Below are 4,485 nucleotides of genomic sequence, written 5' to 3' on the forward strand. Positions count from 1 at the left end.
TATTGTTTTGCCTTTTACATTTTGGTCTAACTAATATGTATATCAAGTTAATTTTTGTATAAAATTTGAGGATCATGGTTAATTTTCCATATGGATATGCAATGAACCCAGCATCACATATTGAAAAGATCATCCCTCTCTCACTGGGTTTCAGTAGCCCCTTCATTGAGTATCAGATATAGCAGATAGTCTCTAAAACGGCTTCATGGATCCCCACGTTCTTTTCTTTCTTTTTTTCTTTTTTTGGCTGCACATACAATATTGTTAAGTTTTAAAATAAAATAAAATTAAAAAAAAAAAAAGCTTATGGGATCTTAGTTCCCCTACCAGAGACTGAACCTGTGCCCTGGGCAGTGAAATCACAGAATCCTAACCACTGGAACATCAAGGAATTCCTGTGACTCACCTCTAATGAACAGATATGGCAAAAGTGACTAGAGTTCCTTCTGTGATTAGGTTACCAAAGACCATGAGTTCCATTTACCCTCGCTTTCTCTCCTTCTTCAGTAAAGAATTTCGTATTTTCCTCTTGTAATCTAGTGTGTGCTGTGCTGAGGTTGGAGGGAAGTGATGTCATAGGTCTAATGGTCTAGTTTGGTTGATATTGTGCAGAAAAAGATGACACCAGAAAGGTCCCTGACACTTGAACTGTTAGAAGGAGCCTCGCCTGGTTACCTGCAGGACAAGACATCACAAACGAGTGCTCAGGTGCAAGATAAAATCAAACCAAATTTCCAGGTGCTACACTAGGTTGGGTCAGGATGCCTTGTATGTCAGAAAGGGGAGAGCCTACCCCATCTGAGTTACATGACAGGAAGCCAAATTTATCCAGATTTTGTTATCTGGAGTTAACCTTCTGTCAGTAGTATTACCACATATAAAATTGACCTCTTTTTTCTGTTTTTATAAGATTCTGCTTAAGAAAAATCTGAGCTATAAAATTTCATTTTCCAGCAGCATCAATTTTCTGCAAGATAAGACATAAATCAAATAAATATTTCTTTGTCCCCTCCCTTTCATCCTTCTCCCATCTGGACGTAAAACATGTATTTAGAATATAAACATAAGAGATGGGTAGGCAGGGCTGTGAAAGAGTCAACATGCCTTTGGCTAGAGAGTTACTACGTTCATCCTTGGAAAAGAAGGGAAAAAGGATAAAAAGAAATGACTTGTTCAATGTCCAAATTCTTATTTTATGGATGTAAAATGTCCATGTTGCTACAGGATTTCCATGGTCTACAGCCATTCTCAGATAGTGGTCCTCTGTGCAGCTTGTTCAACAGAGTTGTACCAACCTACGGGAGGGAAGGCCAGGCTCACAGAGGGTGTTCATATAGAAGAAAGCAACACTAACGACCCACACAATTTCCTGAATTTGAGTGATATCACAGAAATCAGTTCCGTATCAGTTCCTTATCAGTTCCATAATTCTACTTAATCTATCAAGATAAGGTAATTACGTTTAATTTTGTAAGGGATACAGCAGTGACCTCCTGTTTTGGTATTAACTTTTCAATAAAGTGTTGATTATGGGCAAAAGCCAAGAACATTGATTTTCAGAGTCCAGAGAACATGCTTCTTTTCTTCTTGGTAAGTGAGCTAGTCTACTGCTGCTTCACCATTTTCTTGATTTAAGACCAAGGTTCCAGACAAAAGAGATACAAGCCACAGTGGTGGCTGGAGTGTAGTTGACTTTTTACATGGATAATTTTCAATCAAACCACAGCCTATCACTTTATTTCGCAATTTCCTGAGGTTCTAGAAACTCCGCAGTCTGCTAGTCCTGGCAGGAGGAGCAGAAGGTATTTTTAAGCTTCCATCTTGTCATTTATTCAGCTAATGTGCTTGGGCGCATCTTTATTCCTCTTCACCAGGCACGTGCAGCTGCTGACAGAGTGCCGGGGTCCCAGATTCCATCAGAGTCTGTGCAATGGGAAAGTCACATGAAAAAGAAGGGAGAGGTTCAGTTAAGTCTGTATGGGTTGGCATATGTGCTTCTTATGAAGTATTGCCAGGGAGGGAAAGCTTTAGAGAGTGACTTTGCCACTTCGCACAAAAGCAAAATAAAGCAATTTCACTTCCATTTCCTAGGAGCATGGCAAAATCCCAAGCCCCTTAGTTCCTGTCATTTATTCCTCCCTACAACTCTGTGAGGCAGATACTATTATTTTAGATAAAAAACTGGGTTAGACACAGAGTAAGAACTGGTATGAAATTCCATAGGTTGTAAGTAGTTAATCCAGGGTTCAAACCCAAGTCTATCTGATTCCAAGGTCCATTCCCACAACTCACACAACACTGATTTGTTATAGTAATAAGATGTTCAAGGGAGCGAACAATGGTGCATTTTACAATGGGAAAATATGCAGAAAAATGATAAAAATATGGAAAGATATCCAGTATATATTTTTGTCTATTTATATATTAAAAATGACCAACATTCACCTACTATGTGGCAGCCACAGTTTTAGGTGCTAGAAAATACAAATACCTTGTCCTCCCAAGGCCTGTTGCAGCAAGATTTGGCTCAAGCAATAACCTATCATCAACACTGTTATTCCTGCCCACAGTAAGTGCAGGGAACACAATAAATTGGAGCTCTGTGACTGGAGGGGATGTTTCAGCTTGAGTGGAGTAGAAGGACATCTCCAAGGAGGTGAGATCTAAGTGATGAGAAGAAGGCAGTCATTGTGCATTTCACAGTCGGGGAGGACAGCAAGTACAAGTACACAGAGAAGTGGAAAACATGTATGTCAGCTGGGATGGAAATAAGGGAATGGGGGCTCAGGCGTAACAGTGGGGGGGATACTGGGAACATCAGTGGGGGGAATGGTAGGAGATTTGAGGGGCTAGCAGGGGCCAGATCATACAGGACCCTGTAGACCACATTAAGGAGTTTAGATTTTATTTTTCAGTCCAGTTCAGTTCAGTTCAGTCACTCAGTCATGTCCAACTCTGCGACCCAATGAATTGCAGCATGCCAGGCCTCCCTGTCCATCACCAACTCCTGGAGTTCACTCAGACTCACATCCATCGAGTCGGTGATGCCATCCAGCCATCTCATCCTCTGTCGTCCCCTTCTCCTCCTGTCCTCAATCCTTCCCAGCATCAGAGTCTTTTCCAATGAGTCAACTCTTCGCATGAGGTGGCCAAAGTACTGGAGTTTCAGCTTTAGCATCATTCCTTCCAAAGAAATCCCAGGGCTGATCTCCTTCAGAATGGATTGGTTGGATCTCCTTGCAGTCCAAGGGACTCTCAAGAGTTTTCTCCAACACCACAGTTCAAAAGCATCAATTCTTCAGTGCTCAGCCTTCTTCACAGTCCAATTCTCACATCCATACATAACCACTGGAAAAACCATAGCCTTGACTAGAAGGACCTTTGTTGGCAAAGTAATGTCTCTGCTTTTGAATATGCTATCTAGGTTGGTCATAACTTTTCTTCCAAGGAGTAAGCGTCTTTTAATTTCATGGCTGCAGTCACCATCTGCAGTGATTTTGGAGCAAAAATAAATAAATAAATAAATAAATAAAGTCTGACACTGTTTCCACTGTTTCCCCATCTATTTCCCATGAAGTGATGGGACCAGATGCCATGATCTTCGTTTTCTGAATGTTGAGCTTTAAGCCAACTTTTTCACTCTCCTCTTTCACTTTCATCAAGAGGCTTTTTAGTTCCTCTTCACTTTCCGCCATAAGGGTGGTGTCATCTGCATATCTGAGGTTATTGATATTTCTCCTGGCAATCTTGATTCCAGCTTGTGCTTCTTCCAGCCCAGCATTTTTCATGATGTACTCTGCATATAAGCTTATTAGCAGGGTGACAATATACAGCCTTGACGTACTCCTTTTCCTATTTGGAACCAGTCTGTTGTTCCATGTCCAGTTCTAACTGTTGCTTCCTGACCTGAATACAAATTTCTCAAGAGTCAGGTCAGGTGGTCTGGTATTCCCATCTCTTTCAGAATTTTCCACATTTTATTGTGATCCACACAGTCAAAGGCTTTGGCATAGTCAATAAAGCAGAAATAGATGCTTTTCTGGATCTCTCTTGCTTTTTTGATGCTTTTATTGTGTTTTTAGTGTTATGGAAAACCAGTGCTGTGTTGTAAGTAGGGAAGGAATATGATCTGGTTGCTTTGTAAGGACTGAAATATGATAGTGCAAGAATGCAGCATTAGAGGAGGAGCCAAGATGGTGGAGGACTAGGACGGGGAGAACACTTTTTCCCCCACAAATTCATTAAAAGAGCATTTAAACGTCGAGTAAATTCCACAAAACAACTTCTGAATGCTGGCAGAGGACATCAGGCACCCAGAAAAGCAATCCAACTCTTCGAAAGGAGGTAGGAAAAAATATAAAAGACAAAAAAATAGACAAAAGAGGGAGGGACGGAGTTCCGTCCCGGGAAGGGAGTCTTAAAAAGAGAGAAGTTTCCAAACACCAGGAAACCTTCTCACTGCCGAATCTGTGCTGAGCTTTGGAA

The sequence above is a fragment of the Bos grunniens genome, chromosome X, assembly GCF_055505025.1.
Source record: "Bos grunniens cultivar Pamir isolate PY7600 chromosome X, Bosgru_T2T1.0, whole genome shotgun sequence".
Lineage (NCBI taxonomy): Eukaryota > Metazoa > Chordata > Mammalia > Artiodactyla > Bovidae > Bos > Bos grunniens.